Source organism: Acomys minous, assembly GCF_964271855.1.
Source record: "Acomys minous genome assembly, chromosome: 3".
Taxonomy (NCBI): Eukaryota; Metazoa; Chordata; class Mammalia; order Rodentia; family Muridae; genus Acomys; species Acomys minous.
The window spans coordinates 50135933-50160972 of NC_140485.1; the positions used below are offsets into that span (position 1 = coordinate 50135933).

At 37.3% G+C, this 25040-nt stretch overlaps 1 protein-coding gene across 6 annotated transcripts in view; it reads right to left on the reverse strand.

Moving 5' to 3' along the window:
- Window positions 1–25040, reverse strand: part of LRRC4C (leucine rich repeat containing 4C) — a 1246033-nt gene that overhangs the window by 956817 nt on the left and 264176 nt on the right. The gene's annotated exons all lie outside the window — the stretch shown is intronic.

Below are 25040 nucleotides of genomic sequence, written 5' to 3' on the forward strand. Positions count from 1 at the left end.
GGTTCGAAGTTTACTGCCTATTTCTCCTTGGCTGGTGCCTTAGTTTGAGGAGGACCCCAGGACCAAGATCTGCCTGTCATAAAGTTCTTCTTGTAGGTATCCAGGACCCTACAAGATGGGTCCTATATTTCCCCATTCTTCTATGCTACTCTTGCCTAAAGTCTCAATAGGATGTCCTCTCCTCTGACCCACTTTCCTGGTAATGCAAACTAGTACAACCACTTTGGAAAGCTATCTGGCGCTTTCTCAGAAAAATGGGACTAGAGCTTCCTCAAGACCCAGCTATCCCACTCCTGGGAATACACCCAGAAAATGCCCTACCACACAACAGGGATATGTGCTCAACCATGTTCATAGCTGCTTTATACATAATAGCCAGAATATGAAGACAGCCTAAGTGTCTCTCAGTAGAAGAATGGACTAAGAAACTGTGGTACATTTACACTGTGGAATACTACTCAGCTATTAAAAACAAGGAATTCCCGAAATTTGTGGACAAATGGATTGATCTAGAAATTATCATAATGAGTAAGTTCACTCAGAAGCAAAAAGAGACAAACGGTATATACTCACTTATATCAAAACACTAGTCCTAGGGATACGTACCATGAAAAACTTTACTTACCAGCAAATATCTTCTAATATTCCTTTTTATTTTATTTTTGTTACATTTTATTTATATTTTCTCTATCACTCTGTGTGTGTATTCATGTATGTGTGTGTGCATATATCAGTGTGTGTGTAGACCAGACAACACTAAGGCACAGTATACATGAAGACGTCTAAAGGCAGTTGGTAGCTGTCACTTCTCTTTCCCCTTTATGGGTAACGGTGACTGAACTCAGGTTATTGAGCTTGGTGGCAAAGTGATTGTAAGGGCACTAAGTCATCTCACTGATGAACCTGGTATTTTTTTAAACACATCATATATTTCTTTCAAATGAAAACAGACTACTCTGACTTATTTTAAAAGATTATTTTTATTTTACATGTATAAGTGTTTTATCTGAATGTATGTATGTGTACTATGCATATGCCCATTGTCCACTGAGGCCCAAGGACAATATGGAATCCCCTATAACTTGAATTTCACACAATTCCAAGCTGCTTAGAGTGGATGCTGATTGCTTTTTCTGTTTGCTGGATTGCTTGTTCCTGGTTGGAGATATCTTGACAACGAAGATTGGACTTGCCCCAAGAAGCTTCTAATCAGCAGAGGGTAATTGAATGTCCCCTTTCCCCTTTGTCCTTCTTTCTCCCCTACCTAGTTTTGGGGGTTTGGAATGAGTTGGGGTAGAGACCAGTGGTAGGAGATAAAATAGCCAAAATCCCAGCCACAGTTTATGTCTTTGGGAGATATCTGCCGATCTAGTAAGTTCTTCATCCTATTAACTCCACAGTAACTCTTCGTGATAAGAGGGAGGCTACTTTGTCCACTCTGAGGAAATCATCAGCTGAATTCCAACTGGTAATGCTTATAGTGGTTTGCAGTGTAAAAGGCTGATAAAACATAAGAGGTGATTGGGTTTTAGATGGAGTCCACATTACTTCAGGTATTAGAGAAGTATCTCGTTTCCTAACTACCACAGTCTAGGAAATAGCTATGGCACGATGTCTGCACAAAAGAAGAAAGGGACAGACTAGTGAGAACTTAGGCTTGGTTTCTGGGTGTTTTACGAAAATAGCCTCACAAGGGACTAAATGAGGAACTCCAGGCGGCATTATGTCTTTGCAGATGAGTAATGTGACTGAAGGAAGTGAGTCTATTCATAAAGTGTTCACAGGACAGTTGTATTTCAATCCTGGGCATTCTGACTCTTCAGGCTATATTCTGTACTTTTCCAATCATTACACATAGTTGCCACAAGAATAACATAGTGCAGTGTGTGATAAAAACTTCTGACCCTTTTAACACACTACAAATAAATTTTTAGATAGATACATGTGAATATTTTTTACCTTTTAAAAAATTATTAATTTATTCAGATTAAAACTCAATAGTTATCCCATCACTTATATCCTCTCATTCCTTGCTAGCTCCCACTTTCACCCTATTCCCCACCCCCACGTCTAAGACTGAGGGGGACCACCTCCCCCACTATATGGCCATAGGCTATCAAGTCTCATCTTGGTAGTATGCTTATTCTTTCTTTGAATGCGATCAGGCCTCCTCACCAAGAGGAGATGGTCAAATATGGGGCACCATAGTTCATGTCTGAGTCAGTCCCTGTTCTCCACATAACTGTTGAGAATGTCCTGTCCATTGTCTAGATCAGAGTAGGGGTTCGATGTTTACTACTTGTATTGTCCTTGGGTAGCTTGAGCAGAACCCCCTGGGCCCATATCCACCCATCATGATATTATTCTTGTAGGTTTCTAGGATCCTCTGGGTGTTTTGATTTCCCTATCTTCTATATTTGTCTTACCTAGAGCCACAGTGGGATGTCCTCACATATATTCCAATCTCCTGGTAAGTAAAGACTTTCCTGGGACATGCATTTTGAGCTAGTGCCTAATTATAAGTGAGTATATACCACATGAGTCTGCTTCTGGGTTAACTCACTCAGTATGACCACTTCTGGTTCCATCCATTTGTCCACAAATTTCTAGATTTCCTTGTTTTTAATAGCTGAGTAGTATTCCATAGTGTAAATGTACCACAGTTTACTTATCCATTCTTCAACTGAGGGACATTTGGGCTGTTTGCAGGTTCTCTCTGTTATGAATAAGGCTGCTATGAACATGGTTGAGCATATGTCCTTGTTGTGTAGGGGAGCATCTTCCAGGTATATTCCAAGGAGTAGGATAGCTGGGTCTTGAGGAAGCCCTATTCCCAGTTTTCTGAGATAGTGCCACATAAATTTCCAAAGTGGTTGTACAAGTTTGCATTCCCACCAGCAATGAAGGAGTGTTCATCTTTCTCCACATCCTTCCCAGCATGTGGTGTCACTCAAGTTTTTTATCTTAGCCATTCTGATGGGTGTAAGATGGAATCTCAAATGCAATCAGACCCATATTTCTCACCATGCACAAAACTCAAGTCCAAGTGGAGTAAAGACCTCAACATAAAAACAGAGACACTAAATCGGTTAGAAGAAAAAGTGGGGAAGAGCCTGGAACACATTGGCACAGGAGACAACTTCCTGAACAGAACACCAACAGCCCAGGCCTTAAGATCAACAATTAATAAATGGAACATCATGAGGATGAGAAACTTCTGGAAGGCAGGAGACACTGTCAACAGAACGAAGCAACAGCCTAAAGACTGGGAAAAGATCTCCACCAACCCTACATCTGACAAAGGTCTAATATTCAAAATATATAAAGAACTCAAGAAATTAAACACCACCAAACCAAATAACCCAATTGAGAAATGGGGCTCAGAACTAAACAGAGAATTCTGAACAGAGGAATATCAAATGGCTGAGAAACACTTAAAGAAATGCTCAACATCTTTGGTCATCAGAGAAATGCAAGTCAAAACATGTGAACATTTTAAGGTCTGATTTATTCTAACAGGCTATCTTCAGAAGGAAAAACAAACACTATTATAATTTTGACTTCTATCTCATGATAGCCCAGTTCAAAATGCTTTACATGAATTAATTCATTGCTTGCTCTGTGGGTCCTTGGGATGTAAAGTCTGTATGAGAGACAGATTTCATTGATGCAGAAACATCTTCTGTATATTCTTACCCTTCCTTCTTATGTGTTGATTTGCTTGTACCTTGAAAACCCCCTGCCAATACTTCCCCATGAGTACATTTCTCTGTGACTTCAGATTCATACAGTCATCTACTCTCTCTTGCTCATTGTCTGCTGACACTAAGAAAGTACTGTGTGCAATAACTCCCAGCACTACACAGGCCCATATAGATATCTTGTCCTTTGTGTGCCTGTGGGAATGGTACCTAAAAGTACTTACTGAATTGTGATTTCAACTCACAGGAAAGGAGCGGATGCTTGAAGAGATGAGCTGAACACTGCCAAGTCAAAAAGAATAAAGGTAGCAAATACCAGAATCCAGACTTAAATCTGCTTATATCGAGTCATATCCCACACCATTCTGTTGCTTTTAAAATTGTTCTCCTTTCCCAGTCTATCAAATCCTAATTTCAAACAACATTTTCTCTGAAATCCTTGATAGTCCAACTGCCTATAGAGAAGAAAGAAATTCAGCTCCTAGATCAGTGGGAGGCATTCATAATATCTTCATTCACTGCAGGAAGAAGTACAATTTTATGAAGCAAGTTCTAATCAGAACAGAAAAGAAGCTATTAAAATAATCTATTAAATGTACACATGGCAATTTACCTCCAAGATGCACCCATTTGTGCCACTAAATATTTTCAAATATGGGAGAAGATCCTTCAAGAAAGATCCATAATTTCATTTTGTAACACCAGTCTAATGAATGACTCATGAATAGATAATTCTGTACAGAATGAGAGTAGTGGCCAGAGTATGCAGTATTTTAAGAACTCAGACCCTAGATATAAGTTGGTCTTCTTTCTGGAGGAAAAAGTGGTCAATTCTGGTTCCAGTTATCTCACAAAACTAGCTAACCACTATAGTAATATAGAGCCATGTACATGATAGTCTTATATCCTACATCCATTTCATCCCAAAGAAAACTTTGTTTTTTTTTTTTTAATCTCTTCTCACATTATTCTTGTGTGTTTTTCTCTCTCCATCTTCAACTCCCACCAAGATCCAGGGAACTCAAAGTTCTTATACATTTCTGAGGCCACACTCTAAAAATATATACATTTTGGCCATATGACTTAAAAAGATCTGTAATCCTCTTCCACTCTCTCCTGTCATGTGAACACACTATTTTTTTAAAGTGGGAAACACTGCCATCTCCGTACTCTTTGAATGCATGAACTGCCTTTTACTCTTGATTTCTCATTCATATCTTTCTCCATAGGAGGCAGCGCATGACTCACTGAATTCAACAAATACACGGAGAATACATTTATAAATTGAGATTGATTGAAAGCCTGAAGCAAAGAACAGAGGGATTCCTTTGCTTAATTGAAAAAGAAATGGAGTAACCTCAAACAAATATTAAAAGATATTGAGTCTATGTAAGTCTTGGAGTAAACACAGAATACATCTAGGAAGCAAAGATTTACACGATTTCCCTAAGCCAGGAAGAATTTAATGTTTAACTACACCACTGATATATCACCAAACAAATGGAATATAGGTGTTATGCTATTGTTCACGATTTCTTTTCTCTCACTATCAGCATGCTTGGCAAAGTGGTTGGTCGTTAAATCTATTTTACTGTAGTTTTCTTCTTTGTTCATCATAGTAGACTGAATGAATGGTAGTACCAAATAGTCTTATTTCTAAACACTTGCAATTACAACTGTAACAGAAGATGTAGTTAAATTGATCATGTTGACATGAAAATATTTTGGGTTAGCCACATGGGCTTTGAGTGCTGCTATCACAAGCACCTGTACAAAAGAAATGAAGGAGGATGGACACAAAGACAAGGAGTTTACAAAATGGCCATATGCAATGTTAAAGCAATGGATCTAGAAGTTGAGATACCAAGAGACATCAAAAGACAGAAAATGCGAGGAATCTGCAGCTGCAGGCATCTCTTGGGATAGCATCACCTTGCAACCGTTTTGGCTTGGGATTAATTCTTAAACTTCTGGCATCTAGAATTATGACAAAACATATTCTTGCTGTTTTATGCCACCAAGGATGTGGTAATTATCTACAACAGCTACAAAAATATTATACCCATAGCACGAACTCTTCCTTGTGTTCAAATATATTTGTTATTGATCAGGCATTTTGTATGAATAAATAACTCATGCCCTCCTTTTTTTTAGAATAGTTTTTCTCTTTCTTGTGCTTCATTTCATTATGATACTTTTCATATGATGCTTGTAATTTGTTTTGAAGTCTGGCATTCCTAACGAAATAGGACCACTTTGGGTTTGTATTTCTTCCCCTAGGACACTATATAATGTCTGGGTGTGAATATGTGCTTAGAAAATATTTGGTGCAGTAAATTAAATTGAATTTCAATGATAAAATAAAACCTTTCAAAACGATAAAGGTTTTGTGTGATTTTTGCATAAAGTGATTTTAAAAAATTATACTTCTTTTCCTTTCGGAAAGTAGTAATTTTAATGCCATCCTGATAAACATTCAAAGTTAAATGGTATGGTTGACAATACAAAGCAGATTGTGTTCACCCTAAAATCTGTAGAATCATAAAACTGAATGGTGACATACTTCTGGTTGTTTCATGAGGCATGTGCATGCGATAAAGGCGTGGTTCAAAACCAGGAACGAAATCATATTCTAAAGCATTAGGCATAAAGTACTTTTTATAATTTCCCCATAGACAGACAATTGGTTGAGTGGCATAGTCGGTATCAAGCTATTAAGACTCTAGTCTATAGTTAAAATAGGCAAAGTGTATGGATCTGTATTTTAGGGTAAGGATGAGGCAGTTTATTTATAAAACACTGGCTACAGTTATTTGATTTGTGTCTATTTTAAATTCTATTAGGAGATACAATGGTTGTTTTTTTTTAATGTAATGACTCAGATGCAAACCCTCAGCTCTGCTGTCTTTCTGAGCTTTGATGTAGGGCAGCACAATTTCTAGAAACAGCTCCTATACCTTTGCCAAAAGCAACTTATGCAAAATGTTTGCATGCTTCCTATCAATATGCTTGTAGTATGTACCCCAAAGGGTAAATCCCAGCCTCAAAGTTTCCACTCACTCTGAAGCTATGAGCTACATGCTTCAATTACTTCCAACATATTTTGGAGACTGGAGAGAAGGATCTGAGGTTAAGAGCACTTGCTGCTTTCCCAGAAGATCTGAGCTCAGTTTGCAACAACTGAATCAGGTATCCCATGTTTGTAACTCAGGCTTCAGAGGACCTGCAGGTAGGTATGTGTACCTACACACAAACATACAAACTGACACATAATTAAAGATAATCCTAAACCAAAAGAACATATTTTGCACATGCCCTGTCTTTATGCGATTCGTTTCTCTTAAAACATGTTTATATCCAAGAACATTAACTTAGATAAATGAAAGTGTTGAGACATTAGAGGAAGCTGATGAGGAAAAAAATGGGTGGGCCTCAGTAGATGAGTCTGCAGGTAACAGTGTCAAAATTACAAAGACCTCTCTGTGTTTAGATTCCCGGCACTCAAGAAAATGCTGAGTGTACAGGGCGCATTTGTAACCACAGTGGTAGGAGCTGGAGAAAGGCTAATCCCATGGTTTTAGGAACCAGCCAACCTATCTTAAACCGGGAGACTCGATTTTAGTAAGGAACACTGTTAAAACAAGTGACTGCAGACACTGATGTCAGCTTTGAAATTCCACACCTAAGTGTATGGATAAATACACATGAATTTACCACACACAAGATGCTTAGGGGGAGAAGAGAGGAGGGGAGAGGAGGGGAGAGGAGGGGAGAGGAGAGGGGAGGCAGAAGGGAAAGGTGAGGGAGAGGATAGGATAGGAGATTTAAGAAGTTACCTAGATATACTGGAAGAAATGGATTAACCCCCACCCTGCCATGGTGTTCTAATACAGAAAGCAGTCTTGTGTTTTCCCACCTCAAATTACAGGCTCCGGTAGAAGATAAATTATTTTATAACTGAAAACATAAATAGTTCTTTGGATAAAGCAGACCACCACAAAATGATTTGTGCCCTTCCTATTTTAGACTCTCATTAATTTTCAAAAGCTCACAGTGGAGACAAAGTAAAGCAGAATATCCAACACTGATTTGATTGGTTACACTGATTTTCAAACTTAAACCATCTCACATCACCTAGGAATCAAACCTCTGGTCATGTCTGTGAGGGATCATCTAGATTTGGTTAATTAAAGTAGAAAGATCCACCTTGAATGACAGTGCCACCATTCGAAGGACTGATACCATGTGCTGAATTCAAAGAAGGGAATAAGTGAGGATCTCTCTCTCTCTCTCTCTCTCTCTCTCTCTCTCTCTCTCTCTCTCTCTCTCTCTCTCTCTCTCTCTCTCTCCCCTCATATGGTTATTACAATGTTACTGGCTCCCTCAAAGCGGCCATGATGGAATGTAACTGATCCAAGATAATAGTTGTCTTCTTTAAATTGCTTTTGACAGCTATTTTCTCAAAACAGGCCACAGCTATAGGAAATATTCTTTCTCTTCAGTGCCTCTCTGTGTCTCTCATGGGCCCTTGCTTTTGCTCTGTTTTCTTTCCTTCTTGGTACCTCTCTTTCTCTCCCACCTCACTATCTACTCCTCTCTCTCCTTCCCCTTCTTCTCTTAAATTGAGGCAATGGTTTAAACTTTTTATGGTTTTACAAATTAAAATATGATCATTCTCACTAAACAAATGCTTCCTCCTTGCACACATCCATTTTGGGAATACTGAGCCATAAATCTAGAATCAAACAAATAAAGCCCTCTTCCACAGGATGACTCAAAGACTGAGAAAAGAGAGGTTGAGTCAGAGGAAGGGTTTTAGCATTTTGTCGACAGATTTCTGTGCTTTGTTATTCAGCCTTGTGTAGGATTTAATGATCTGAATCAACTCTTTGTAAAAACCCACGGACCCATCTACGCAAAGCAAAAATAAACAGACTTGTTAGAAAAGATCAAAGCAATGGAAGGAACAGTAACACATGTGTGTCTGCGCAAACATCATTGCAGTCACATGAAGCGAAACCCAATAAGCTGAGTGAGGGGCAGAATTACATGGATTGCCCCCAAAATTGACTGTAAGCAGCCACCACTAATAATCTTACATTCAGTCTTTCAAAAATGTTTGCCTAGATATGGAAAAATATCTTAATTATAAGAAGCAGATAGAAATGAATGTATCCCTAATTATCTCACAGTGAAAACAGAGGATTAGTAACTTGGTGGACAGTGTTTTCTACAAAAAGGTTAAAATTTTTTCCACATGGTAGTGATACATTTCCCTTTATTTTGTATACAGACAAAGTATTTACAACTATCAGGAGGCAGGCATTGTTTAAAGCTTTGGAGTTGTTTCAATGAACAAAACAGAGACAATGTCCTGACTTTATTAAGTTGATATGCCTACATTAAATAAATATATTTTTTTCATCCAAGATGGAAGAAGCTATGGGAGCTAGAAAAAGGTATTATAAGGAAGGGGTTTGAGAGTCAGGGTAGGAGGACACAATATTAGCTATGATAATAGTGTTAGAAGAATTGAGATGTGAGAGTTGAGCCTGGGTTTTGCTATGTTGTTGAGGTAATTATAGACTGCAGTCCCTTTGGATACCATGAATTTATGATTTGATGCCAGTCAAAGCAAATTGAACCTCCTCAATGCAACAATGTTGGATGATGAAACACAGTGGTATATACCTTGGTCATGATGGCTTAGTGCTCCTAGGAAAAAGAAAAGGGAAGAGTGAGATACCATCTTTTTGTAAAAAACAGGTTGCTCGCTTCTGGGGGTGAAAAGATTTGAGGTGCCATCTAAGAAGCAGAGAACAGAGTAGGCCACGAACCTGCTTCTGCTTTAATCTTGGACTTCTAAATCTCCAAAACCGCAAAAAGTAACTTTCTTTCAAAAGCAATCATTCGCTCTCAAGTACTGTACCCAGGAAGGAGTAAGACAAGTGGGGGAACTTGTTCAGGCAAGAGAAGAGCAGTAGCTTTTAAGAGGAAACTAAGGCATGTAATGGATCATCTAACAGGTCTTATAGACTGGGCTGGAGATTGACTACAGGATGTATAACAAGAAAATTCTAGAGAAGTGAGGTATGCCAAAGCACTAAGGCTGTTTAGTTCACCTAGGGCCTTTCTAATAGGTGCAGGAAAGAAGGCCAATAGCAAGTGCATTGGACTCAGCATTACTACTGTACCTAATTATTTTTCTGTTTTGTTTTGTTTTTGGTTGTTGTGGTTATTATTCATGTGTATCCTATGCATGTTTAGAAACATGAATGCATTTTGAGAGTATTTGCTCATGTGTTTACATGTGAGTAGAGGTCTGAGATTGATGCCAAAAATTTCTTCCAAGTTATTATTTGTGTTGTGAAGCTTCTGATCAAACCTCATCCAATCCCACTTAGGAGACACACTGTCTACTCTTCTGAAGCTGGAATTGCAGGTGGGCCAGGCCACCACTTCCACCTGAAAACTGATGGGGGCTTGGATTCCAAGTCTGGTCCTCTTGTTTGAGTTGTTAGTGCTTTAACTAATGAGCTATCTCTGTATCCCCTTACGCATGTATTTGTGTTCTAAATGTATTTATATATTTCAAACATAATATTGGCAGAAATAACAAATAATATAGTTGAACGCCTATGATCTTCAATAAAAAGTCTGCATATCTTGTAAAACTTTGCTAAGTGACATTCCCAGAAAATAAAAAAAGAACCCCTTACATTGAACAGTCTTCAAAAGAAACTAGCTGATTAGAATTTTAATTATTATGAAAATCTTTTAATGTTGTTGGTCCAAAGCCAAAAGCTCTTGAGTTATTAAAACCTAAATAGCTATTATATTTCTCACCTCTTTGTGTGACCTAAGATCCTTGTGACTAATAGGTAAATCCTTTTTGGAACATATGAACAGATTCCATCAAGGCAAAAGCTAAGTCTGTCATCAAATATCATCTGAGGACAGAACTCTTTCTACTTGCTTGTAATTTGCCTAATGCACCCAGCAATATATTTGAAAAGTGTTTTGACATATGATTTTCTTTGCTCTGTTATTAGAAAAACATCATGACACTTACATACTGGGACACTGTATTCAGAGCAATCCTAAACTATGTCCGTTGGCTATATTTGATACCAGAATAAACTATCTCTTATCCCCTTTGTGATGGAAGCCACATTTTGTGCCTTGTCAGCTTTCTATGAATGACATCTGTGTCACAGGACAGATGAAATCCTGAAATTGGAATAGAGAGACAAGTCACTGTTTCATATATGAATCTGAGCTTATGTCTTTGTTTGCTTATTTTAATGTGTATACCATAGTCTGCAAATAGAAATGAAAATGTTGATGAAAGTTGCCTGAAGAGGACAAACTGAGCCCAGACCACTAGGTTGAATTCTCAAATATCCTTAAATAAACAGACCATAATATCCTTATCTGAACAATAATAGAACATTGCTTATTTTATATCACATACTATGTTCCTGTTTAAACACGTCTGTTCAATGTATAACCTGTGGGGAGAGTACAGAGACAAATTCATCTCTTAGACTCTCATTAAACATCAGTTCCACATGTCTGCCTCTGCTCTTTAAGCACTTATTTTTAGCCATGATGTTATATGTACTATTTTGAAAACATGAATTTTTTTCATGGATTTGGAGAAATTGATGAAGTAATCATTAGATAGGGTCTGCTGAAAAGACACTTCAGAGTAACTCAAGACAAATTCAAGGAAGGTGGGTGACTCCCATGTCCACCATGATGAATGCTGCGGTTCACAGGCAGAGATGGCCACAGAGAATTTACTGTGCATCTGGTCAAGCAAATGCTGTTAGGTCAAACTGAGCTATTCAGCCACATTTTGTCTTCTTTTTATTTGGAAAAAGGTGACAAGTGCTTACTCTGTTGAAATTCTATGTCCCAAATAGATTTTTGCTTTGTGTTGATTCAGGTGTCAATTTCCCAATTTGCATTTACTTTAATTTTAGTTTACCTTTCATGCATATAAGATAAATGAACTCATTTTTCTTGATTCTAATGGTGTGACTTCATCATTTAACTTAGACCAGTAAAGGTGTCCAAAAGTCAGAGAAAACATTATTAGCAAGTGTGGACAGCCTCACCAAGGGGCTACTAATCCAGAACAAATCAGGCTCACAATAACTACAGATCTAAGGATAATGGAATGATTTTATTTACTTCTAACATTTTATTCTATTGAAAAGAGAGTGGGTTAAGAATATGCTAGTCTTCTCTTGTCTCCATTATTCATTAATTTGCTTCCCATATGAGGGATTTTCATGGGGTATAATAATCATGCACATTCTTCTTACCAAGATATGTGGTTCACCAGCATTCCTCAATGATATAAACATTCCCCCAGCACCACCATTGGCTGTACAGTGAGCTTTGTCAGAGAGGCACCTATAAAGTGTCACTATAAATCCCAGATTGTGCTTTGTTATAAGAGCTTTCCATCATCACCACGGAAGGTGAAGTATTGTTCCTCCCAAATGCTTCTCTGTTTCCTCCTCTTGCTGTTTTTTTTTTAAACTTACATAGAATCTAATTAGGAATTATGAGTTTCATTTATTGAAACATCTCAGTGATCTGGATTTTACTAATAATTCAGAGATATTACTCTGTTACAGATCACAGATTTTTCTCTGAGAAAAAGGAAATGGTTTAGTAGATATGAAAAGGGACATTTATTCTCTTCCAAGTACTACACTTAGTGTCTTGGGCAGACTCCCTTATTTTATGCTCAACCTGCAGGTGAGAGAAGCATTATTAACATCGCTACTTTTAGAGAACGTGGGGCTCGGAGAGTTGCAGTTTCTTCTGCTAAGACATGTAGCTTCTAAATTTTCATCTCCACTGCCCAGACTGCTTGCTATTATTTACCTAGGATCTCCATGGGAACTAAAAGATTCACCAGCATTTTCTACAAAATTTAGCTTCACAGGATTCAATTCAAACCTCTGTAGACCACCAGATGTCTTGTAGTTGCTAATAATTTAAACAGAGTTCCCAAAAAGTTTTGGTTTGCTTCCAGTTCTAACACTGCCACCTTAAATTAATGATATATGGACTTTAAATTTTCATTTATTTGGCTTTAAGAAGTCATAAAAATGGATTTTATCTCATGCAGCAAAATGCAATATTGCATACAAAGTATTTAATATTGAGCATTGCATAAAAAGGTATTAAAAGTGTTTGGTCCTCAAAACATGATATAGTTATACATATTCCACTGCCATCCCACTAGTTTCTAGGTAGTGAGCATCACTGTAATAAACAAAGAGCAAAACAGAGTGGAAATTTTTATTTTAACACAATATCAATGCCTAATTTAATGTAAATTTCTTAGACTTACAAATAGTCAAAAATTAACATTGAATGCATTAATATCTATCCAAAAGCACACAGAATTGTAATTGGTAGATAGATATGTAAAAGAAATAGAGGACATAATGGCCAGATAAAGAGTTAGAAAGACAATGCTAGTACTGATGTCTGGAATAAGTCAGCTAAGAGGAGAGCTACTGGATGAGTAGGAACCCTATCTTAGTAATGAATATACTTTCTATTTAATTGTTATATAAGCACTTCTGACAACACGCCACTTTTGTGTGATTTTATATAAATTTCCCTGAGACCGCTGTCTGCAAATTTGAACAGAGTGAATGAAGGATGCTGCATCTTCCTGATGCTTCACCGCATCCTTTCTAGTTCCCTAGCCCCTCATATCTCTCTATCGCAAGGCAGAGAGTACCTCAGAACTGTACAAATTTAGGAAAGAGGTTTTTTATTTTTATATTCACTTATTCAGAAATTCTTATAGACTACCTTTGCCGGCAATAGTCTTTTTCTTTATACTCCCCCTATTTCTCCTGGTTAATTTCCTTACTCTAGATCTATATCCCACATGAAAAATATTGGGTAAGAGATAAAAGTACAGCCAGGTAGAACTAACTAACTGAAACAATACAAGGACTCATAACTGCCACTGTTTTTCTAGGATCAAGCATACCTCTGGGGAAGCAATCAATATTTGTCTAAGTGAATTGATTGAACATGGTCCAAATCAAGCCAGGGAGAAAGGCAAGCCAGCATGAGTGTGAGGCTTAGTTCTGGTGGCCATTTCACAGATATCACAACAATCTATCCATAGGTATTGTGTGACAGATATTTGTAACACTATATCTGGCTCTCCAGAACACTAAAGATTAGAAGAGTTAAATGTCAGACCTAAGTTTATTGATAGCTTATTAGCAGCTGAGCTTGGATTCAGATGTGATTTCATGCTATTGCAATACTCTTAACTTTCATGACTACATAATAGATGTAGCAAAAATAGTAATGTATACTTCCTTTTGTACACATGTAAGTAGACAAACACATTTGTTTGTATGTGTGTATGCAATATATTTTGTGTCAGAACCAGAGCTCTTTAATAACAATATTATTCTCAACACTTACTAGATCAATCAAATATCTAAATGTAAAAGGTTATTACCACACTTGAACAGAACACAAAGTCTTTCATAGTATAATATTCCAACACAAATATTTAATCTTCTTACTGACTTCTCAAGTGAACTGTAGATGATTATAGTCCTTCCCTGTTGGAAAAGGAATGTAATGATCTCTCTGAGATCCTTGTGTTTTCAGAGAGAGAGAGAAAGAGAGAGAGAGAGAGAGAGAGAGAGAGAGAGAGAGAGAATATGAACTTCTTCCAGTACCAGCAGATCAGCACACACATTTCATTATCAAATAATAAAAAATGATAATTAAAATACTGTACAGATAAGTCACAGCATTCCTTAATGCAGAACATTGACCCCAAAGCTTCATCCCTACCCTCCTGAAATAAATCAAATTGTAAGGAACCATTTCACTTAATCAACTCTACAATTTGAATCAATTTTCTGATACCTAGATCTAATTAACACTAATAATAAAACTAACATGATGATACAGTTTCCTTGGCTGAAATACAAAACAGTGTTGTTTAATTAAACTAAGCAGAAGCTGCCCACTGTCTGTCAGTTTTTCATCTCAATAACCACCAATTAAAAAAACCAAAACATCATGAGCCATAGCCCTCATCAGTGATGCTCATTGGTGACAGATTTTCACAATGAATAGCAAAGTTGAAATAAGCACTAATTAAGTGCTGAATATTATTTAAGAAGGTATTTTTAGTAATCTGAAGGTAAAAGCAACAAAAGACTATTTCGTAGAGTTTGTGTAACTACCAGTTACTTGCACGCTGTTATGAAAGAGTGTCAAGGCATAGGAAGGGTAAGAGTACCATCAAAGGACATAGACCTAAGGATTCTATCAGCCTGTGATGGTTTTTGATAATTTGTGACTCACATGTTTGTGTTTTAGCTCTAACTGACATTTATTGGCCACCTATATGTCAAAGATTGACCTCTTATTTTCATAATCATTAACCAATTTAACATTTACAGAACTAACTTATAAAATATTATAAGAAAGTTAAAGCCAGAAGCTTTAATAATTTTGATGACACATCTGATGCCCGTTGAAATACAGAGTAGACCCAAGAAGTACGTTTGCAAAATGCAAGTTCTCCATCAATAAATTAAATTACTTTGTTTCACTCAAAGTCATATCTGCATATTTGCTGTGAACATTCCTGAGTTGTTGCAAGGGGGAAAAACTTCTCCTCTGAAACAATCTTAGTTACAAATGGTTGTAGGGATACACCAAGTGTTGACTCATCACTACTCAAGAGACCAATGATAGCTGATGTTAAGATAAGCCCTTAGGATAGCTTCTTATTTGACCCAGATGTAACTGTTTTCAGGTCTTTGGGAGGCTGAAGAAATATTGAATGGTATTTTCAGTTACTTATTTTCATAACTGACATGAATAAGATCGTTACTTCACTCGTTTCATGTCTCTGTTGAAGAGACACAAGACAGATATCTGTCTTTTACAGTTAATGCCCTATGACAAATGCTCACATGATTTTCACCCTCCTCATGGAGATATTGGGGAACTGTATTACTCCTTTTTTTTTTTTTTTAACAATTTAACATAAAATGCACTTCAGGTTCAAATTAACTTTCTTAGTATTATACAGAGTGTTATGTGGAATATCAAATGTTTACAATTAAAATTTTGTTATCAGGTGAGATGTTGTCTGATCATAAAACCATCACTTGGGAGGTAAAGGCAAAGGAGTTCTACAAGTTCAAGGACAGCTTGGTGTCACAGTCAGTTCTAGTCTAGTGTGTGTGTGTGTGTGTGTGAGAGAGAGAGAGAGAGAGAGAGAGAGAGAGAGAGAGAGAGAGAGAGAGAGAGAGAAGAGAGAGAGAGAAGTAGGAGGATGAGGATGAGAAAAAAAAGACAAATTTAAGTTAACTGCTTCCAAAGTTTGTATACTTTCCTCAAATTATTTCTAATGTCAACTTATAAATATTCTAAGTCCCAAGGTTAAGAGAAAATAAAGCAATCCCATGCATTCCTAATGTTCCTTCTTTGAATATTTTGTATAATTTTGAACACAGATGGAAATTAAATAAAATGAAAATGTATCCTACAAGATGGCTAATTACTGGTGTCTAGACCATCTCAGCTATATTTAATGGCTACAGCAGTTTCTTTGAATTTGTTCACATTTTTGTTCAATTAATAGAGGACTAAGAACACTAACCCACTGGGAGGTTGTTCTATGTCCGGGTTACACTCTGCCATCACCAATAAACCATTACTTGGGGCAAAGACAGAGAAATTTGGCAAGTTCAAGGATAGCCTGGTATCACAGTCAGTATTAATCTACCAAACATATGTTTGTAGCTACATATTATGCCTTTATATAGGAAGAAAATCAGAAATACACTATTTAATCGAAATATTTGTTCAGGCAAAATTTTGCTTCCTATGATTTTACTTAGTCTTTTGTATATCATAATGAAAAGTCTCTTTGTATGATTTTTAAAAATTAAAGATGGCTTCAATGTGGAACTATAATCACAACTTGTCCAAGAATATGTCTAGAAAAAGAACGCAGGTAGCAATGAAAATGTATAAAACTTCCTATTTTACGTTACAAAACAAGCAACTGTTTTAATGTGGTCCTTTAATTTTCACTGTATACAAAGAAGAAATGATTGGGTATTTAATGGGAGATAAATTTCTACGTGGTATCAGAGATCTTGCTGTACATATTCCAAATGGCTTTAATAGGAGGAAATTTGGTTTAAAGTAGGAAAGCTTGCTTTCAAGTGATGTGATTTCTGAAATAAATGTGAAAAAGATGAATGTATCACCTGAGGGAACACACCTATCTTGTGAAGTCTGACTTTAATTAAAAGCAAACATCAGCTTTTTTTTTTTGATAATTTTTTATTTACTTTACATGTCAGTAAGTCATTCCGCTCCCTCCTCACCTCCAAGTCCCTATCTCTTATCTACCTTACCCTCCCTTTTTTGCCACCTCCCTTTCTTCTCAGAGAAAGGGAAACTTCCCATGGGTATCAACAAGCCTTGGCATATCAAGTAGGATTGTGCCCACCTTCTTCTATTGAGGCTAGACAAGGCTGTCCAGTTAGGGGGAAAAGATATACAGAGTCGGCGACAGCCCCTGGTCCTGCTGTTAAAGTTCCAAAGCGAAGATCAAGCTTTACATCTGTTACATATGTGTGGGAGGTCTAGAACCATGCCATGGATGCTTTCTGGTTGGTGGTTCAGGCTCTATGACCCGCTATGGGTCCAGGTTAGTAGACTTTGTAGGTGTTCTTGTGGTGTCCTTGATGTCTCTGCCTCTTTAAATCCTTTCTCATCCTCTTCCATAAGATTCCCTGAGCTCCTCCTAATGTTTGACTTTGTACCAAATGTAACCATAGATTACATGTTTTTATTTTTCTCACCTGAAAATAGATCAAACTCCACACAACAAAAATTGTAACTGAAAAACACAGTAATACTTCTCATGAAAATATGTTTGTGGACTTACTTAACAAAAATTGGCTAGTGAGCCAGTTGAGGTGCTTGTGGTCTTGATTGTCACAGGACACAGAAGGACTAAATGCTGAGTGTGCAGTGCATTCTTATTCCTATTTGCTTCCTCATGAAGACCACTGATGTCTCTCATAGGCAGTTACTAAAGAAGATAGTCGCAGTATCTGCTTCATTATTTAATAAACTACCTCTTGCTACCTAAAATTTATTCAGGCTCACCATATTGAGAGGAAAAGGTAGGTCATAAGGCAGCAACATGAGTAAGATGTCAGTATCTGCAGTGTCTCCAGATGAAGCAATTTATTCTGAAATTAAGAAATGGATGGGAGACAGGTTTATAGTATTATGTGTTGTCCTGAAATTTAAGAATAGAAGTTCCATGAAATGCATGTGTGCACACATGTTTCTGTTGCTGGGCCATCCTGTTTCAGATGTTTCCCCATGTTGCTACATCTACCTCAAAGGATTATTTACCTACATACTAGGTAAATAATCTTAACAAATAATCTTAATAATCTCCTCCTCAAAGAGCCCTACAGTTGGTTATCTATACAAATGGTCATTACCAAAATCAAAAGCATATATACATATATGTAACTTTATAAGGACTAAACAGGTTTTGTCCTCTCTCTCTCTCTCTCTCTCTCTCTCTCTCTCTCTCTCTCTCTCTCTCTCTGTGTGTGTGTGTGTGTATGTGTGTGTGTGTGTGTGTGTGTCTGTCTGTCTGTCTATCTGTCTCTCTGTCTTTCTCTCTCCCTCACACACAAACACATATCATCTATCTCTCTATATATATCTAGCTAATTTATCTATCATCTTCCTTTTCTCTCTCTCTCTCTCTCTCTCTCTCTCTCTATATATATATATATATATATATATATATATATATATATATATATCAACAATTAAAGAAATGAAGGTCATGAATTTGAGAAAGAGTAAGAGCATGAATGAGAAGGCTTAGAGGGAGAAAGGGGAAGGGAATAAACAAAGTAGTAAAACGTCACTCTGGAGCAGAGTCTTCTACATTTCTCAGAGTTAGTATCTCTTTGCACTAAGGTCATAATCTACACTCTGCCTTTGTTCAAAAACTGCATTTAAAATAAGTATGTCACTCTTGTATTGATGCAGCCTACACATAGTAATCTATAAACATGAAGCCTTGCCCTATTCAGTCCTGAATTCTATGGTTGTTTCAGTCTATCCATACATAAAGAACAACATGAAATTAAGGAATTCTGAGATGGGGAGAAAGAGTCATCCTTAGGGAAGTGCCAACTAATTGGTTATCCATTACCAAAAGATGGCCTCTGAAAGCATATTACAAGTAACATTATGCTGAATGAGAAATTTATTTATGAATTTATGAATACATATATGCATATATGTATATAGCAAAATTAATGAAAATGGAGCTGTGAATTTGAAAAAGAAGAAGGAGGAATATGTGGTAGTGTTTAAAAGAAAAAAAGGGATCAGGAAAATTATGAAATTATAATTTCAAGTAACTAAGATTAAAAAATTCTACTGTTTTCAGATATCTTAGATATTCTAGTATTTTACAAAGGTATTCAGTTGCTCTATTCGAAATACATCCCAATGGCCTCTTATTAATATACCAATGTAGGATACCTGAGTATTGTAAAGTAGCATTACTCCACAGCAGATGACAATTAAATCAAAGTGCCCCTTTGCTGTTTTAATGGTAGACATACAAAACATAACTTTGAATAAACAAGAAAGTGAACTTATTACTTTATAACAGGACCATCATATCTGAACCCATCTGTGGTCTGAACTTATCAAGTTATTCATGTAAAACTATGTAACATGAATGCACTTATCATTTCAAGGCCTTTCAAAATAACTGAGTGGTAAGAAGTGCTGTCTCTAGTTTAATGTCTAGGCTTTGTTTCTGGATACTCATTCAAATAGTAAGGATAAGATAAAACACAAAAGTGTACAGTTGTAGAGCTGTAGAACTTTAAGTAGTTTAATATTAAGCTATTAAATTTTTGGTGCTTGCAGTATAACTACATAATTTATGTTATAAGTGGTCCAGTCTTTAGTGTAGGAAATTGATAAGGAGTGCTCATTATTGTGTCATCTTTGTATACTTCTCGGTTTTGATTTCCAAGGTTAGCTACCATTGCAGTCCCTTCATGTACATCATTGCCAGTTAAACAAGGTCTTTCCTGGGATATGCGTAATTAATTTTTGTTTGTTTGTTTGTTTCTGGTTTTTTTTTTTTTGAGATAGGTTTTTTCTGTGTAGTCTTGGCTGTCATGGAACTCATTCTGTAGACCAGGCTGGCCTCAAATTCAGGTATCTGCCAGCCTCTGTCTCCTGAGGGCTGAGACTAAAGGCATGTGCCACCACCATTCAGGCAGGCTTAACTGAACTTTAAACAAACATTTCCAAGTTGATCTTATCTAATGTATAAAGAACTACAAATATAGCTGAAATGATTGTGCCTTTAAATTATGTACAGACCTACTCCTTTTACTTTTCAGAGGTAGGTTTTTCATTGTTGTGTCATTGTAGTTGTTTTTTGCTTTTTTACATTATCTAATAAGTTCAGCCCACAAATGGGTGCAGTTATGATAGTTATGTTGTGATTAGGTTAGTCTCCTAATTATTTAAAGTTATATTTTGTATGTCTACCATAAAAACAGAAAATTCATACATTGATTTAAATTGCCATTTGTTTTAGAGTAATACTACTTTGATAATGCTTGGATAAACAACATTGACAAGTGAATGGTCAGTTAACATAACAAGCTAATGATTTGTATTTTTGAATAGAGGAAACTATGACCTCCCTGAAATACTAAAATATCTAAGATATCTGAAAAGAGTATGGTTTTAAATGTTAATTCTTTCTTGGGATTATCATTGCATAAATTTCCTCTTCCATTTCTTCTCACCAAAACAAATAAACTCTCTGTTTTTGGTTTTGTTTTTGCAAATTTATGGCCCTCTTTATCATTAAATATGTGTGTGTGTGTGTGTGTGTGTGTGTGTGTGTGTGTGTGTGTGTGTGTGTACTTGGATTTTGGACACGCCAAAAGTGAATTAATTGTCTCTTTTCATTCCAAAGACTATATTTTAAAATACATTTAATGTTCTATGTTCTATTATATTCATGCAAAAAAGTCCAGAAACATTAAATATTTTACAAATCTTTTTCTTCTTTCTTGTGCTTATGTCTTATCAACAAATCACCTTAGCTCTACTGCCCAAATGCATTTTGAATCTGCCCATCTTTCTCTATTCCAAAATAGCATGCCTACAGCCCTGCTTCCAGTTCTTAATCTTACAATACTTGTAAAACATATGTGCTTCCTGTACTCTGATCCCTCACATCATTGCAGTGTCTTCCAAACTCCTATCTGTGCATCTGGGATTTGTTGTTGTTGTTGTTGTTAGTGGTGGAGGTTTTTTCTTTTATTATGGTGTTGGGGTTTTTATTTGTTTGTTTTCTCTTTTGTTATCTATTTTAGAGACCAGAAGTTTAATTACATATGCAAAGAATTTTTTTTTCCAAATAAGGTCACATTCACAGTGTATATAAAGGGAGAGAATCAGTACTCAATCCACTGAAATGCTATTACTGTTTTGTTTTCTTATTCCACATAATTTTCCTCATCACAGCCAAAGGTATTTTTATGTCACACCCTTGTTACTATAGCATGCACTTTAGAGGTTCTATAAGGATAAGCAATTTCTAATCTCAATGGCAATGATAAATAAAGCAGAATTTGCAAACAACATGTTTTTTTTACACATTTTTATTGAAAATTAAAAATAATTCCTATTACATCTCATTTTCTATCCCATCCCATTCATCCTCCCATTCCTCCCTCCCTCCCTCTTTCACCCCAATCCCCCTTCCCTATGACTGTGGCTGTGGGGGACCTCCTCCCCCTGAATATGGTGCTAGGGTATCAAGTCTTTTCTTGGTAGTCCTCTATCCTTCTTCTGAGTGCCATTGGGCCTCCCCCACAAAGGGACATGGCCAAATATGGGGCACCAGAGATCCTGTGAAAGTCAGTCCCCAGTCTCCACTTAGCTGTGGAGAATGTTCTGTCCCTTGGCTAGATCTCGGTAGGGGTTTGATGATGACTGCCCGTTTTGTCCATGGTTGGTGCCTTAGATCAAGCAGAATCCCTGGGCTCAGATCTAGCCATCATAATGTTCTTCTTGTAGGTTTCTAGGACCCTCTGGGTCCCCCTACTTGCCTATCCTCTATATTTTCCTCATCTAGAGTCTCAATAGGATGTCCTCACCTCTATCCCCGTTTCCTGGTAGGTGCAGACTTTCATGGGACCTGTCCCTTGGGCTAGTGTCCGGTAATAAGTGAGTATATACCATTTGACTCTTTCTGCTTCTGGGTTAGCTCACTCATTATGATCATTTCTAGTTCAATCCATTTGTCCACAAATTTTGGAAAATCCTTGTTTTTAATAGCTGAGTAATATTCCATCGTGTATATGTACCACAGTTTCTTTATCCATTCTTCTACTGAGGGGCACTTAGGCTGTTTCCATGTTCTGGCGATTATGAATAAGGCTGCTATGAACATGGTTGAGCAAATTTTCTTGTTGTGTGCTGGAGCATCTTCTGGGTATACTCCTAGGAGTGGAATAGCTGGGTCTTGAGGAAGCCCTATTCCCATTTTTCTGAGATAGCACCAGATAGATTTCCAAAGTGGCTGTACTAGTTTGCATTCCCACCAGCAATGAAGGAGTGTTCCTCTCTCTCCACATCCTCGCCAGCATGTGTTGTCACTTGAATGTTTGATTTTAGCCATTCTGATGGGTGTAAGATGGAATCTCAGAGTTGTTTTGATTTGCATTTCTCTGATGACTAGAGATGTTGAGCATTTCTTTAAGTGTGTCTCAGCCATTTGATATTCCTCTGTTGAGAATTATCTGTTTAATTCTGAGCCCCATTTCTCAATTGGGTTATTTGGTTTGGTGGCATTTAATTTCTTGAGTTCTTTATAAAGGCAAACAACATGTTGTGTGGACACAGAAGAGTTCCACAGTGAGTTCTGCACGTCACCAGATCTGCATGATCTGGATTGGGAGGGCTCCATGGCGAGAGCCTGGATCACTACTGCAGCTCAGGACATGAGTCGTGGCTTAGGAACGGCTGATTCTTCCTGGACTCTGAAATAGGTTTCTTCTACTTACATGAAATTGACTAATGTTATCAATGATCCCCATTAACTCAGAAGGTAGACAAATACGTACTAAGAACTTACTACATCTTGAAGAGAAAGGCAGTGTATCTATAAAGGGCCTTGGGAGGTAGGTCAGCTCAAACTACTGTATCGACAAAGGACAGTACATGCAGTAAACGTAGAATCCCTGTCCAGATGTAGTAAATGGACACCACATTCTCCACAGTTGTGTGGAAAGTAGGGGCTGATGCTGACATGAACTCCTGTGCCCCTTATTTGACCACTTCCCCTTGGTTGGGGAGACCTGGTGACACTCATAGGAAGAGTAAGCCGGTTACCAGGAAGGGACATGATAGGCTGTGATCTTACAGTGGGGGACAATGTCCCCTTCTAATCACACACCTAGGGGAAAGGACTAGGATGAAAGAGGGAGGGAGGGGGAACGGGAAGAAACAAGTGAGGAGATAACAATTGAGACGTAATCTGAATAAGTTACATAAATAAAGATTTCAAAAAGGGTTCTGGGAGCTGTAACAGCTGTGTATTGCTGCTGGGGTGAAATGTAAGCATTTCAATGTATTTTTGAAAGGGACAAACACCTTCTGAAGATTTCTTCGTTTGCTACTTTGTGGTCTTATCTAAAGTCACCAATTTTCACTTCTTCCTTTGAATATACAGCCTTCATTATTCCAACCGCTTTTTATACTTAGATAACCTTTTTCCTCTCACTCTAAAGAGTTTCACACTCTGGTTCCGATCGTAGTATAAAAATCACTTGTACCCAGAAAGACACCAATGGTATATACTCACTTATAACTGTATATTAGCCCAACGTAGATGTCCTTGAGAAACTCCACCCAGCCAGGGATCAGGTCAGATACAGAGACTAAAAGCCAGACACATGGTCAATAGCCTTGATTTAGACAGAAAAGATGGGAGGTGGAAGGACAGATGTAGGGGTGGGGAGGTGCCAGAAGTTCCCCAAGGAGACCACCAAAATGGGTGGATCGGTACCCAGGGGGATGCACAAACTACGGCAGCAACCAAAGTCACTGCAAACACAGAACCTAGTCTCCCTGTTCAGATGTAGCTGATGGATAGCTAGCTCATTCTACACATGGAGAAGTGGAGGGGACAGCAGGATTGCCTCTGATATGAACTCTGGCGCCTGCAATTTGATTGCTGCCCCTTGGTGGAGAGGCCCTGTGGGAACACAGAGGAAGGGGATGCAGGCTATCCAGATGATACCTGGTAAGATGTGGTCATATGGTGATGGAGGAGGGGCCCCTCTGATCAGAGGTCTAGAAGGGGAGAATTGGGCAGAAGAATGAGGGTGGTGGTAACATCAAGATAAGAGCAAGTGGATTGCAATTGAGATGTAATGTAATTAAATTATTTAAAAACTGAGTGAATAATGATCATAAGAGCAAGCATCTTTCAGTTGCTTACTAAATTTAGAACTTGAAAAGTAACTAAAAACATAGATTATAATTACTTTTTAAGACACACTTTCTCACTGGTGTGAAGTTCACCAATTTGGCCAGGCTGGCTGTTGAGGAAGCCCTCGCAGTACTGGTTTTCTCATGCACATCCCATTAGGTCTGGCCTTTTCACATAGATCCTGGGGAGTGGAACTCAGGTACTCCAGGTCGCAAGACAAGCATTTTACTAATGGGGCCATTTACACAGTGGTTTTTAAAAATAATTTAACAAATACAATTCACACTGTAAACACAGTATTAAAAGTTTTCATCCTGCAGAGAATATAACTTTTATTTTACACTTAGTGAACTCTTAAAAATAGAACCACAGCCTGGGGATGGTAGCATAAATGTATAATCTCAATATTCATACAGCTGAAGCAGGAAAATTGGAAACTGAAGACTATCCTGTCCTACATAGAAAGACTTTCTCAAAGAAACTGTAACACCTAAAATATTAGTGGACAGAAATAAAAGTTGAAATAGTTGTGAAAAAAAAAAAAGAATCACTTGTACAAGCTGGCCATTTGCTACTCTTTTTAGCTTGGTATTCCCATCATACGTGCCTACAGTTGAATACGTTTTCTTCTGATACACTATTGCTTTGTTAACTTTCCACATCACCTAACTAAAATATAAAGGCGTTGTAATAAGACTGTATGTGTATTCCTA